Here is a 17,497-nt window from a genome sequence, read left to right as displayed (position 1 = left end):
ATTAATTAATAAATTAAAATTATAATAATATTAAGTATAATATTAAAATATTATATAATTTAATTTTAAATATAAATTTATTATATATAATAATTATTTTTAAATTTTATTAAAAGTAATTTTAATAATAAAAAAGTTAAAAAAGAAAAATTATTTTAATATTATAATAATATTTTAAAAATATTATTTTAAATTAAAAACTATAAAAGAGTTATATTATAATATATATAAAATGAAAAAGAAATAAAATTAAATATATAATTTTAAAGCTTTTAATTAAATAAATATATAAATTATATTAAAAGTATATTTTTATTAATATATTAAGTAATTTAATTATTTATAATTTTTAAATTAATAAGTATTATTATTTATAAATTTAATATTAATATAATTAATAATTTAATTATAATAATAAGGAAAAAATAATTATTTTAAAAAGAAAGGTTTATTTTTAAAGTTTAATTTATTTAAAAATAATTAATTTTTTAATTATATAATAATATAATTTAATTATTAAAATTAACTATTAATATTAACTATTTATAATAAAATATTAATTATATATAAATAAATTTAAAAGAATATATTAATATTTATTATTTTTTATTATAATTTTTTAAAATTAAAGAATTAAATATTAAATTATTTAAAATTTAATTATTAATAAAAAAGGTATAAATAGTTATAATTATTTTTATTTAATATATAATTTTATATATAAAGATAGTTTATTTATTTAAAAATTAAAAAATTATATTTTATATTAAATAATATAAATATATAAGTTATTAATATTTTTATTAATAAGTTTTTATATAAATTTTTATTTTATATTAATAGAGAGTTTATTATTTTAGAGTTTAATTAATAGATATAAATATAAATATTTATTTTTTATTTTATATTAAAAATATTATTAAATTATAAATAAAGTAAAATATATTTTTAATTTATAATAGATTTTTATTTAATTTAGGTAGAAAGTTTATTATATTTAAATATAATATTTATTATTAATAAAATATTTAATTATTAATATTTTTAGGTTTTAATATTTATTTTTATTAAATTATATATAAAATATTAAATTATATTTAAAATAATTAAATATAATTTTTATTATTATATATATAATTTAAAAATAATTATTTAATATAATAATTTTAATTATTTTAATAGAATTTAAAATTTTATTAATAATAAATAAAATTATTTTATTAACTTTATAATTATTATTTATTTTAATATATTTAAATAGTAATAGTTATATTTAATAAATAAACTTTAATTTATAATATAAGTTTATTATAATTATAATTTAATAATATTTTTATAATATTTAATTAATTTTAATTAAATATTAATATAGTTTATTTTAAGTTTTATTTATAAGTTTTTAAATAAAGGGAAAACTTAATATTAAGGTTTTTATTATTAATTATATAAATATATATTTTTCTTATATATTATTCTTTAAATAGAAGTAATTTATAAAAATAAAAGTAAAATATTAAATATATATAATATTTATAATAAGTTATTTAAAAATATTTATATTTTAATAATAAATTTTATAAAATATATTTTTTTAATTTATAATAATTATAAGATTATTAATTATATATATTATATTAAAATAATTAATAAGAATTATAAAATATATATAAAAGTATTAATAAATAACTTTTTATTAACTTTTATATTAAATTTAATTATATTAAATTATTTTTTAAAATTATTATAATATTAGGATTTAATAGTTAAATTTAAAATTATAATATTTATAATATTTAAGCTTTAATTTAAATTAAATCTATTAATAAAAAAATATTAAATATTATAGTTATATTATTTTTTATTATAATTTAAATATTTAATTTATTATTTTAATTATTTATAGTTTATTTATATATAACTTAATAATTAAAAGGATAAATTTAAGTTTAATTATTATAAATTTTATAAAATTATAAAGAATATTTTTAATATTATTTTAAATAAAATTTTAAATAGAATTTAAAGTTTAATTTTAATATAAAAGGTAAATTAATAATTATAAAATAAAAATATTATTAATATTAAATTTTATAATTAATATTAATATATATAATATATTAAAATATTATTAATTTAATAAAATAAATTAATAACATAATTATAAATTAATTTATAATATTATAATTTAATTATTAATATTTTTTTAAAAATAAGTTATATAATTATAAACTAAAAATATTTAATATAATATAGTTTTTAAATAAAGAATTATATTTAAATAATAAATTTAAAATAATATTTTTAAAATTAATATAATTAAATATATTATTATTAAATATAAATTTAAATTTATTAATTAAATTAATAAATATATTAATTATAATTATATTAATAATATTAAATATAATAAAATTTAATATATAATATTTAATTAACTTTACTTAATTTATATAATATAGTTTATAATAATAATTATTTAAAAATTATTAAATAATTTTAATTAATATTATAAAAAGATTTATATATTAAATAATTTAATAAATAATATCTTTTAATATAATTAAAAGTTATTTTTAATAATATATTTAAATAAATATTAAATTATAAAGGTTTAACTTTTAAATATATAATTTAAAATAAAAATATTATTTAATTAATTAAATAAATAAAATAAAATATATTTAAAATTAAAGTTAAATAATATTATATTAAAGTATTTACTTTTAAAAAATTAAATAAAAGAGTTTTTAAGTATTATTAATAATAATAATTATTTATATATAATAAATTATAATAATATATAAAATATTTATATATATAATTTAATAATAAATAAATAAAATAGTTTTTATATTATAATATTTATATAAATCTTAATAAATTAAAGTATAAACTTTTATTAAAATTAAATAGAAAGTTTATTATTTAAAATAATTAACTATAAAAATAAATATATATTTAAAAGTTTTTATATTAAATTAAACTTAAGTTTTACCTTTTTTAAATATATAATAATATAATAATTTTTTTATTATAATATTATTAAATAAAGGTATATATTAAAAGCTATTAATATTATTAAAATATTTAATTTATATATTTTAAGTTAATTTATTAATTTAATAAATTAGAATAATATATTATTTTTTATATAAATTTTTAATTTTAATAAAATTTTTAATTTAAAATTATTAATTTAAGTACTTAAATTTTTATTTTTAAATATATATATAAACTTATATTTTTATTATTTATTAATATATAAATAAATAAAGATACTTTAAATTTTAAATTTAAATTTAAATTTAAACTTAAATTTAAATATAATTATAGCTTTAAATATTATATATAATATAAGTATAATATATATTAATATATAAATATAATATAAATTATTAAATAAAATTTTAAATAAGTATATTTTATTAAATAAAAATATTAATTTATTATATATTAAATATTTAAATATATTTAAATAGTATTATAATTAATTATTTTTTCTTTAATAATATAGGTATTATAATTATAAAATTTAATTAAAAATATTTAAAAATATAAACTAATAATTTAAATATTTATATAATAATAAATAATATATATATTTTTAACTTTATTAAATTAAACTATTAGTTAAAACTTTAATTATAAGGTTTTACTTTTAAAAATATAAAGTAGATTATTAACTAATTATATTATTTATTAATTATTAAATATAAATAATTAATATAATATAAATTTAAACTTTTATTAATTTATTTTATTATAATTTAAATTATAACTATTTTTATTTTATAATTATATAAATATAACTATAAGGAGGTATATATATATTAATTAGTAATTTTTATATATTTAATAAATTAAATATTATAATAACTATTATTATTTAATAGAGTTTTAATTAAATTTTTCTTTTAAATAATTATTATTACTTAATAGAGCTAAACTATCTATATATAATATTAAATACTTTAACTTTTAATATTAAAATAATAAAATAGTATATAAATATTTAATATAAAGATTAAAATATAAAATTTTAATATTTACTTAAAAGAAAGATAGTTTATTTATTAACTTAATACCTTCTTTTTTTAATTTTATAAAGTAATAAATTATTAATAATATAAATAAAGTAAGTTATTTTATTTATTTTATATATATATTTAAAGTTTTATTTAATAATAAGAATAATAATTATTTATAATTTATTAATAACTTTTATATTTTTAATATATTAAAGATTATAGTATTTAATAAAATAGATAATTTATTTATTAAATTTTATTTACTTTTAAAAGAAGAAAGAAAATTTCTTTCCTTTATAAATATTAAGGTATTAAGTTTAAAAGCCTTTATTTTTATCTATATTTATAACTTCTTTATTATTTATATTTAATAAAAACTTTTAATTTTATTATTTAAAAGTAATAAATTATTAAAATTAAAGGAGTTAAAAATAATATTAATTTAATAAATTTATTATTAATATTTATAATTATATTATTTTTTATTTTCTTTATATTAAATACCTTTTAATTTAAAATAAAAGGTTAAATAAATTAAATAAACTATAGTATATTATAAAAAAATAAACCTTATTTTAACCGTTATATATATAATTTATATAAATATTTTTATTATTAAAAATAATTTTAATAATTAAAGCTTTTATATAACTTTATTAAAAACTATATTAAAATTAATATTTATTATATATTAAATTAAATATATTATTAATAATTTAAATAAAAATTATAATTAAATCTTTATTAATAAATAATACATTAAAAATATTATTTAATATAAAAGCTATATTTTTATATAATAATAATTATTATTAATAAATATATTAATTATTAATAAATTTAAGAATTTTAATTTATTAATTATTTAATTTTATTATAAAATAATATCTTTTAATAATAAAATATATATTTTAATATAATTTTATATAAATATTATAAATTAAGTTAATAAAAGCTAATAAAAATAAAAGATTAATATAATATATATCCTTTAATTTAATTAATAAACTTTTATTAAAAATAAATAAAAGTTTATTAATTAATTTTAATATTATATATTATAAAGTTATATATTAAAATTATTATTATTTATTTTATTACTTCCTCTACTATTATTTCTTTTATAATTTTAAAATTATTAAATATTATTTAAAAATATTAGTTTTAAGTTTATAAAATAAAATATAAAAGGAGATATTATATAAATATATTATTATTATTATAATTATTACTATATTATTATTATTATTATTATTATTATTATTAATAATTATTTTAAAAATATTATATTTATAAATAATATTTTAATATTTTAAGATATAATATTAAATAATATAAACTTTTATTATATTAAAGTAAAGTTTATATTATTTAAATAAAGTATTTAATTAAATTAATAACTAAACTTTATTTAAATATTATTTATTTATTTATATTAATTATTTATTAAAACTACTTTTAATTAACTTCCTTATTATATAATACTTTTAATTTATTTTTTAATTTATTCTTTTAAATAATATTAATCTTTTTTAAATTATTAATATTTAATTTTATAATAAATTAAATAATTTATTACCCTTTTATTAAAGTTCTTACTTTTAAAATTTAAACTTTTTTATAAATTATTTAAGGCTATTTATATTTAATATAATTTATTTAAATTTTTTACTTTTAATTTTATAATATTAATAATTAATTATATATTAAATTTTATTTTTATAAATATTTTATTAATAAACATAAAGTAATAAATTAATATTAATATAAAATATTAAACTTTTGTAATATATTATATTAAAAGTAATTTAAAGTAATATTACTTAAAGTATTTATATATAACTTTTATTATTAAAAATATATAAAAATTAAATAATAATATTTTAAATATAATATTATTACTTTAATATATTTTATTATTATAATAAAGTTTTAAGTTTATAAATCTCTTATATTTAAAGTTTATATTATTAAGTTTTAAAAGTAATTTTAAAGTTATAACTATATTTTATATTTTATATTTTATATTATATAAAATATAAAATATATATTTATATTTATATTTTATATTTTATATTTTAATATATTTATATTTATATTTATATTTTAGTATTTTATATATTTTATATTTTATATTTTATATTTTATATTTTATATTTTATATTTTATATTTTATATTTTAAAATATAAAATATATATTAAAGTTCTAACTTTAATTAATATAAGTTTTAATTATTTAATTAAATAAATTTAAATATTTCTTTAATAAATATTAAAAATTTAAATTTATAATTAAATATTAATTAAAAATTCCTTTATTTATAAAAAAATATTTTATAAATTTTAAATATTTTAATTAAAAATTATAAGTTATAATTTATAACTTATAATTAATATTATATATAAATAAAACTTTATTTAATATTTAAATAATAAATAATAATATTTTAAATATAATTAAAATTAATTAAATAAATATTAAACCTAAATAAATAAATATAAAATAATTATATAAATATAAATTATATAATTTAATTATTAATTTTAATTTTTAAAGTTATAAAATATAAATTATATAATATTAATATATAATTAAAATTAATATACTTTAATTTTAATTTTATTAATATATATTACTTAAAAACTATATAATAAAAGACTTTTAACTCTTAAAACTTAATAAGTTTTAATTTATATTAAAAAAATAAAAATTACACTCTAATTAGGATTTAAATCTAGGTCTCCCTAATAACAATATATATAGTATATATTACTAGAAGAAGATAGTTAAAGGGTAATAACTAGGATTTAAACTAAGGCACTAAACTACTAAACTATTAAGGCTTAAAGTTAACCACTATTAAACTAGAGTAACTATATAGTAAAAGTACTATTAAAAATAAAAAATATAACAACCTATAAACTATTTATTATAAATTCTATTAATACTTTTAATTTTAATTTTTTTCTTTTATTATTTATTATAATATTAATATATTATATATATTATATATATAATATATTTTATAAAACTAATAATTAATTATAATTAATTATTTAATTATTTATTTATTTTATATTATTATATAATTAACTTTTTATTTAATTTTTATTTAACTTTTTATTTAACTTTTATTTAACTTTTATTTATTTTAAATATTATAAATTATAATATTTATATTTAATAATATTTAATATATATCTTTTAATTTTTATTTATATTCTTATATTTTAATTATAAATACCTTTTAAAATATAAATTAAAATATATAAATATAAACTTTTATAATATATATTATATAATAATTTTTAAAAAAATTAATATATATATATATATATATATATAATTATAATTATTATTAATATTATTATTTTATATATAAATAAACTTATTATAGTTTTAATATAACTTTAATTACTATCTTCTCCTTCTTTTAATTTTATCTCTAATATATCCTTATTAAATTCTACTTTTAAATTTAAATACTTCTTAATTTTTAATAGTTTTATCCTTTTAATATATTTTATTATACTTAATTCCTTTCTAATATTATTTTATAAATTTATATATTTATTAGTTATAATATTTATACTAATATTAAAATTCCTTTTATTATTACTAATATTATTAAAATATTTAAGTATTTAAATATTAGTATTAATAAATTTAAATAAAAGTTTTATTAATTTCTATTACTTTAAAATATTAAGTTATTAATAAAATAAATTAATATTATATATAATATAAAGTTAGTAATTATTATAAAAATAACTTATATTATATAGTTTTAAGTTTCTTTAAAATATTTAATAACTTTACTTTTAAGTTATAATTTATATTTATATCTTTTATAATATTTAATATAAAAATTAAGCTTAATATAAACTTTTTTAATTTTTAGTTTTATTTTTAGGTGAAATAATAAGTTAAATTAAGTTTATAAATATATTTATTTTAGGGTTATATTTATATTAAGTAATATTTTAACTTTTTCCTTTTTTATTTTATTTATTATTTTTATAAATTCTAAATATATTAATTAGTTTATTATATAAAAACTTATATAGATTAGTTTAATATAATATATATTTATTACTAATTCTTTTATTATTAATTTTTATATATAATTTATAAATTTTAATTTATATTTAATATTTTATATATATATTTAATTATTTTAAGGATTTAATAGTATAATAAATATATATACTTTATATTATTAAATTAATATATTATTTTAAATAAAGTTATTTAAAAATAATTATTTAATTTATTTAATCTTATATTAATAAACTTTTTAAAATAAGGTAAATAAAAATATAAAAAAATTTAAATAAATTATAGTTAATATATATTATTTATATTAATTAAAAGTAAATATATTTATATTATTCTTAAACTCTTTATTTTTATTTTTATATAATTCTTTTAAATTTAATAAAACCTTATATATATATTTAATAAAAGGTAATATTAAACTTAAAGTAGTATATTTTTTATAAAAAATAATAATAGGCTTATAAAAGCTAATAATATATTTTTAAATTTTAATTTAATTCTACTCTTTTTATAAATATTTAATTTTTATAGAATATTATAATTAAAGTCTTTAAGTAGTTAATTAATAGGGTTTTAAAGTTTAATACTATATTTATTATTTTATATAATAAATTCTAATAGTATTAATATCTAATAAAATTTAAATTATTAGTATATTTTAAAATTAATATTAAATAAAGAGTTAATTTATATATAATAGAATTAAAGTTCGATTTTTATTAATAAAGAAATTCCCTTTTAATTTATATTCTTCTAATATTTCTAACCACTACTTTTTAATTTATTTATTTCATTTAATTACTATTACTACTCATTATATTTTATTAAGTAGGCCTATATAAAGTTAATATATAATTTAAAAATAAATAATATTAATTAAAAATAAATACCTAATAATTTATTAAAGATTTTATTTTTACTTTTAAAAATTCTTTCCTATTTATTTAAATTTTATATAAAAATAATAGATAATTTAATATCTTATAATTCTTTACTATTAATAGTACTTTTATTAAAAGAATTAATTATAGTTTTAATAGCTAAATTTAATATATATATTATATATTATATATTATTATTAAAGTTTATAGTATTTTAAGATAATATTCTACTTTAAATTTATTAAAAATATTATTATTAGATCTATTATTTTATATAATATTATTATATAATTAATATATATTTATATATATATATATATATTAAATAAATTATTTTATATAAATAAATTATATTTAAGTAATAAAAAGTAATTTATATTTATTAATAGAAGTAGTTAGTATATTTAAAGGAATTAAAATATTATTCTTAAATATTTTATATATATATACTCTATTATAAGCTTTATTTAAAAATTTGAATCCTATTATAATATTAATATTAATATTAAATTATAAATATATATATATATATAATATAAATTTATTTACTTATTAGTTAATAGTTAAACTTTAGATCCTTATTAATATAATTTATAATAACTCTTAAATAACTATTTAAATTAATAGAAGACTATATATTTAGTTGTATAGAAATTCCTCTATTATTTTAATTTATTTTTAATTATATTTTAATATCTTAAATAGTACTATTATAAGTAATTTGTAAATATACTTGTAGTTTTAATAATATAATTTAAGTGTCTTATTATTAAATAATTTATTAATATTATTATATTTAAAAATTAAATTAATTAGAAATACTTACTTATTTAAATAATAAATTAAATTATTAAATAATAGTAAAGATAGAATATTAAAAGATAAATTATTATTTAATAAAACTTATAACTTTCTTTAAATATATTTTATTATTAATAAATTATAAGTAGAGAAAAGTATTTATTTTCTTTTATTTCTATTAAAAGATTTTATAATAAATAGTTAACTATTTTTTAAGATATTAAGTCTAATATATTAGTTATATTAGGTTATAATTTTTTCTATTATTAATTAGTAATAATTTTAAATTACTATTTATATATGTAATTAATTAATAATATATTAAATTTTTTTAATTCTTTATTATATACTATTTAAAGATAGTACCTCTTATAATATAAAGTTTTATTAGAGCTAATTTAAGGTCTAGTAGTATTAAAATAGTATATATAACTATAATTAGGTATAGTATATATAAATGCTACTTTTTAGAGGTTAAATAATTGATTTTTATAATTTATATATAAATAACTTATTTTTAATTAAATATAAATATAGAGGTTTAAAATTAAAAGTAGGTTAATTTTCTTTTATTTTTATATTTTTATTTTTTATTTAGTTTTTAAATAGTATATTAAGTATTATATTACTACTAATAGTACTTTTATTATTATTAATATAATTCTTATTATTTAAGTTAGATTTTTATATATTTTATATTTTAAGTTTATAAGCTAAAGGTTTAAGGTTAAAAGAAGGATTAAATATTATATTAATATATAATAATTAATATAAGGAAAGTTAAATAGTAATATAAACTATATAATTATTTTAATAATATAATAATAATTTATTAAAGAAAAGTATAAGTAAAATAAAGAAAATAAAAGAAAAGTAAATAATTTATATATTAAAAACTTATATTTAATATATAATAATATAATAATTTAAAGTTTATTTATATAATAGTTTTAAATATAAATATATAATACTTTTAAATATAATAAATTAATAATTTTAATAATTAAATATATTAAAGTTTATTTATTTATAACTTTAAATATAACTATATAATAATTAAATAGTTTTAAATATAATAGTTTAATAGTTTTAAATATAAGAGTTTAAAACTTTTAATTATTAATTATTAAAGTTTATTTATTTATAACTTTAAATATAATTATATAATAATTAAATAGTTTTAAATATAATAGTTTAATAGTTTTAAATATAAAAGTTTAAAACTTTTAATTATTAATTATTAAAGTTTATTTATTTATAACTTTAAATATAATTATATAATAATTAAATAGTTTTAAATATAATAGTTTAATAATTTTAAATATAAGAGTTTAAAACTTTTAATTATTAATTATTAAAGTTTATTTATTTATAACTTTAAATATAATTATATAATAATTAAATAGTTTTAAATATAATAATTTAAAACTTTTCTTAAATATTAATTATTAAAGTTTTTTTATTTATAGTTTTAAATATAATTATATAATAGTTAAATAATTTTTAATATAAATATTTAATAGTTTAATAAGTTAATTTAATTTAATACTTATAAAATAAAAATATAATAATTAATAAAAATATAATTTAAATACTTTTAATTATTATATTTATTATATTTTTATTTATATAAAATAGAAGTTTTTTTTAATTTTACTTATTTTATTTATTATTATTATTATTACTCTTTTATATAATTTTTATATCTATATATATATAAATATTATATATATATACTTATATATATATATATATTATAATAATTTTATAATTATTTTATTATATTATATATTATAATAATTATTTAATATAATTAATTTATTATTAACTTTAAAACTTTTATTAATAATTAATACTTTATTATAAATAATAATATAAATAATAAAAATAAATAATTCTATTATAATACTTAATAACTTTATTATTATAAAACTTATTAGTAAATTTATATATATAAATATTAAGGAAATTTATATAATAGAGTTATATATATTATATATAATAATATTAACTTTTAATTAAATATTAAAGATATTATATTAAATTAATAAGAGTATTTATAATTATTTATTATTTATATTAATAAAATATATATATAGTTAAACCTTTTATTTAATTATATAATTATATATTTATATAGTTTTTAGTTTTTAATTATATAAATATATAGTTAATATATTATATTTATATATTTTTAATATTATATCTTTATAAATATTTAATATTTTATAAAAAAGGTTATTTTATATAATATAAATAATTATTTTTAATATAAATAATTAAAATAAAAATATAAAAAATATATAAACTTATATATTTATTTTAAAGCTATAAAATAAAAACCTTAACTTTAATAAAATATTAATCCTTATTATAATACTTTTTCCTATTAGTGTTTATAAAGATTTTAACTTTAAACTATATTAAACGTTTTATTATATTTAATAGTAAATTTTAATTATATTAATTTTCCTTTTTTTTCCTTTTTCTTTAAAATATACTAATATTTTTAATTTTTTAAAGATAGAGTTAAAGGTATAGAAAATATTTATAATTAAAGATTTTAAAAATATTTTTATAAAGTTTTATTATAAGTTAGCTTATTATTATACTTTTAAGATAAATATTAAATATAAGTTTTATATTTATTAAATTCTTAATTTAAAGTTAAAACTTTAAAGATTTTATAAAATTTTAATAAAATATAATAAAATAATAAATATTAAAAATAAACTTATAATAAAAATATTTTTAGTTTATTATACTTAAAAATTAAAAAATATTATTAAATAGAGAAAAAAGGTTATTAAATAATATATACCTTAAGGTTAATAATATTATTTATAATATCCTTTATTAGTTAGTACTTTAATAGGTTAAAGAGATTACTTTAAAAGTATTATTAATAGTATAGGATATTTATTTTAAGTGAAATAAAAATCTTTAAGGGGTTAATAAAAGTCTATTAAATAAAAATAATATTTATTAACTTTAGTAAATAGAGTATATTAAAGAAAGGTTAAAATTAGAAGAGATAGAAGAAAGTACTTTATTATTTATTTATTTTTATTATACTTATTTACTATAACTTTAGTCTTTATATTTATCTATTAGTAGTTCTATATTAAAATATAATATTTAAAAGTTAAATTTTATTTAAATAAAAGGAAGAGATTTAAAAAAGAAAATAAAAGTAAAAATAAATATATAATATTTTTATAAATTTATAATTAAAGATTACTATTTTTAAAAATAACTATTAAATTAGATTAAATTTTCTAATTATAATAATATATTTTTATTTAAAATAATTTTATTTATAATATATTAATTTATATAAATAATATTTAAATATATAATAATAAAACTTAATAATTAAATAAAAGCTATATTTTAAAGTTAAATTAAATATTAAATTATTTTATTAAAATATAATTATTTTAATAGATTTTAAAATATTATATATATATATATATAATTTAAAAGAAAATAAAATATATAAAAATATATTAAATAATATTAAAAGTATATATATTAATTATATCTTTAAATATAAAAGTTATTATTAAAGATTACTATTAAAATCTTTAAAGAAAATATTTATAAATATATTATATTAATATAAATATATATAAATAAAGTTTAAAAAACACTTTAACTTACCGTTTAAAAGGTAAAAAGTTTAAATTTAATAATATATTAAAGTTAATTATTTTATTTTTTAAAAATTTAAATAAAATATTTATAAAATATAAATATATAAAGAAAATAATTATTTAGTTTTAATAATATAATTTATTATATTAATATATATATATATACTTAATTATAATAATTAAAATATATATTAAGAAAAATAAATACTTAATAATTAAATAACTTTATATAAAGGAATAATTATTATTATATTATTTAATAATATAATAATATAGGTATATAAAATATAAATATAAAATTATAACTTTATATTTTAAAAATTATATAATTTTATTTTAAATAATATATATTTTATATTTTTAATATTAATATTTAAACTATTAATATTATATATTAAAATATATAAATTTATTATAAAATAAGTATTTAACTTAAAAACTTTAAATATTTAATATAGATTTTATATATAAATTATTTTATATTTTATATAAAATATAAAATATAATTATATAAATAATAAATATAAATATTATATTTTATATTATATATTTTATATTTTATATATTAATATAAAATATAAAATATAAAATATAATATTTATATTTTATATTTTATATTTTATATTTTAAAATATAAAATATAATATAAAATATAAAATATATATTTTATATTTATATTTTATATTTTATATTTCTAGTATATTTATATTTATATTTATATTTTAATATTTTATATATTTTATATTTTATATTTTATATTTTATATTTTATATTTTATATTTATATTTATATTTTATATTTTATATTTTATATTTATTATAACTCTAGGTAATTTATAATATAAACTTAAAAGTATTTAATATTAAAAATATTTTATACTTTAAGTTTAGTTTTCTTTTTATTAATTTTAAATAATAATTATTTTTAAATTAAATATTTTATATATTTTATAATAATATAGTTTTATTTTATTTATTTTTATTTAACTTAAAATATTTATAGTATTTTTAAATATATTATTAATTTTTAAAAATTATATTAATATTAGTTTTATATTATTTATTTTATAGTTTATTTATTTAATAATTATATTATTTTTAAAGTATTATTTTATAAAATAGTTAAATTATATAAATTAATAAATACTTAACCTTTAAATAAACTTTAAAATAAAGGTTTTATTAATAATTAAAACTATATTTTATTTATATTTAAATAGTTAAACTAATAATAAAAATAAAATTATAAATTATTTTTATTTAAATATTTTTTTATATTATATTTATTATATTATTATAAATTTAAAATATTAAAATTTTATAATAAATTAAATTATATAATAATTTTAATATTATTAATATTAAGTTTAATATTAAATAATATAGTTAATAATATAATATAGTATTTAAAATTTAGCTTTTATATTTTTAAATATTAAATTTTAGTTTAACTTTTAAATATTTATATTAAATTATTTTATAAAGTTTATAGTTTATTTATTTTAAAACTATATTTTTCTTTAAGGTATTTAATTAAAAGGGTTTAAATCTAAAAATAAATTTTTATTATTAATATAAATAAAAGTTTTAATTATAACTATAGGATTAATAAAATTTATATTATTAAATAAAAATATAAATATATAAAATTAAATAAATATTTATAAAAAAGATTATATAATAATTAATAACTTAAATTAGTTAATTAAAATATAGATTATTTTAATATTATTAATATTTAGTTTTATATATTTAAAAATATAATTTTAATTAATTTAATTAAATATAGTTATATATATAAATAGAAATATTAATTATAGTATTAATAATTTAATTTAATAAATAAAGGAAAAATAAGTTAAAACTTCTCTTTATATAATAATTATATATACTTTATTAATAATTATAATATTAATTATATTATTAAATAATAAATTATAATAAAGTTTTAAAAGTAAGTATTTAATATTTATTTAAAATTTATTATAATATAAATATACTTTCTATAATTTATTTTTTATATAATTAGGTTTTATTTAAATATAAGTAATATTTAAAATAGTAGATTCCTATTTATAATAAATAAAAGTTTATAATATAAAATAATAGTTATATATATTTTTAAATATAAGTTTATATTAACTTAAATAGAATATAAATTAATTATATTAAATATAATATTTTTAATTTATTTTTTAAATTTAATAAAATATAAAATAAATTATAATTTTATTTTATAATTTTATAAATATATATTAAAGTATATTTTATTATATTTAGTAATAATAATTAATATTATATTTTCTCTTTAATAATATAATTATAATTTTAATTTAACTATAATAAGTTAAAAATAACTAATTATATTTTTAATTATAGTTATAATTTAATTAAATAAGATTTTATAAAAGATTTTTAAAAGTTTATAAAATAAATATTTATATTTATATTTATATTAGTTTACCTTTAAGCTTTATATTTAAAAGTATATTAATATTTAAATTTTAATTATTATTAAAGTATTTTATTATAAACTTTTATATTTATATATATTAATATTTATAAACTAAATATAAATAATTAAAAATATATTTTATTTTTTATTTTTAAATAAGTATATTTAACTTTTATAATTAGTAATTTAATATTAAAAATAATATTAAAAATCTTTATTTAATTTTAAAATTTAAATAATTAATTATTAAATATAAAATATATTAATAATAAGATTATTTAAAAGTAATATTTAAATATTATTTTAATTTTTATATAAATTTTTACTTTTTTAACTTTTATATTTTAATTTTAAATATCCTTTATTTATATTTAAATACTATTTAATAATTAATTTAATTATAGAATTATTATAAGGTATAAAGTTTTTATTTAAAATAAATAGAAAGTTTTTATTTAAAATAAATAGAAAGTTTATATTAAATTATATATATTTTTATTTTAATATTAAGATATTTAATAATATAGTTAATTTATATATATAGACTCTTTATTTAGAATGGGTAGGGAGTTTATACTTATATATTATGTGAGTGATAGTTAGGCTGCAGGCCTGGCTAAGGGTATTTAAACATTTGAGATAAATCCTGGCGACTGTTCATCCCTTCTCTGCAGTGCCTGGCTTTAGGGACGGAGTAGACTTTGTGGCTTTTCCCATCCTCTGTGCAACAGCCAAGCAAAATAGGACGCTCTCTACTGCAGTAATAAACACCGTGGAGTAGGGAGTAAGTAGTAGGCTTGCAGACTACATCCCGGCCTAACAAGACGAGATCCATACCAAGACATCCTTTTTTTTTATCGGCTTCCTCCATGCCCAGATATCTGATACCTCATCCATGGTAAGACCACCCACACCCAAGCTTCCCAGGCTAGCCAGGAGACAGCAGCCAGGACACAGAAGAGCCATCAGCTCGCCAGGTCGCAAGCCTGCCACCTGCCAGCTCACCACCAAGACTCTCCAGCAGGCGACTCTTGTCAGATTGCGTGCCCGCCTGTCTTGCCTCCTCATGCAGCATCCCAATAGCAGTCGATCTAGCTGCCTTTCATGTCTCAACACGCCCACATTAGGCGCAGGGCAGGAGGACAGCCCAAGCACGAGCACGAGGATCAGGACTGTCCTGGGCTGACCGGGCTGACCTGTCGCGCCCACAGCGTGATTCTGACTGACGCCGGCAAGCGAAGCCTCTCTGCAAGATCCTGCCGGCCCAGCCTGCCCAGCCTGCCAGCTCTCTCGCTCTTGTCATGGCGCGCCAAGCTTCTCACCTCATGTTTGAGCACCCGGGTCCTTTTTCTCACAAGGTGGCGTGTACCTGGGTAACTCGACGTGCAGCAAACAACTTGTCCCCTCGTCCAATCCCCGCCCCTCTCCGTCCTGGCCGGCTGCACCCGCGAACCGCGGCGTCTTCCTCCTTCCGCATACACGATGCACGACGAGGGGGAGGCGCCTACGCCCCCCGGTCCCAAGGGCAGCCCAGCGCAGCAGCGCAGCAGCGCAGGACACACATCCTGTCCGCCACGAGGCGACCTTGGTGTTTGCTTGTGCAGGACACGCGCACAC

The sequence above is a fragment of the Diaporthe batatas genome (assembly GCF_019321695.1).
Source record: "Diaporthe batatas strain CRI 302-4 chromosome Unknown Contig00013, whole genome shotgun sequence".
Taxonomy (NCBI): Eukaryota; Fungi; Ascomycota; class Sordariomycetes; order Diaporthales; family Diaporthaceae; genus Diaporthe; species Diaporthe batatas.
Note: the sequence above shows the minus strand (reverse complement) of the source record.